General features: G+C 42.4%; 1 non-coding gene across 1 annotated transcript; it reads right to left on the reverse strand.

The window, feature by feature from the left end:
* Positions 1-106, reverse strand: LOC112085724. Its single transcript, XR_002899023.1, has one exon. It is a non-coding gene; the product is annotated as a small nucleolar RNA R71 (small nucleolar RNA).
* Positions 107-321: the final 215 nt, after the last annotated feature.

Raw genomic sequence — 321 nt, forward strand, 5'->3', positions numbered from 1 at the left:
AGCTAAGAAACAAGATACAATGCTTCCAACAAGGCCCAATAAAATAGTTCTATGAAGCTTGGGAGCGATTCAAGGAGTATGAGAGAGACTGCCCTCATCATGGTTTCTCTGGAGCAAACCTGCTAAGCACCTTCTACAGGGGGCTTCAGCAGAAGTATCAACTTTCTCTTGACACTGCCAGAAATGGAGATTTCATTTCGAAAACCATACCTCAAGGGAGAGCACTCATCGAAAATCTAGGTGTAGCCAATACCAATAACAAACCTGAGTATGATAGATCAAAGAAGACCATCACTAGTCATGAATCAAGGGAGATTTCTG

This window comes from Eutrema salsugineum, unplaced genomic scaffold, assembly GCF_000478725.1.
Source record: "Eutrema salsugineum unplaced genomic scaffold, Eutsalg1_0 scaffold_3, whole genome shotgun sequence".
NCBI classification, from domain to species: Eukaryota; Viridiplantae; Streptophyta; class Magnoliopsida; order Brassicales; family Brassicaceae; genus Eutrema; species Eutrema salsugineum.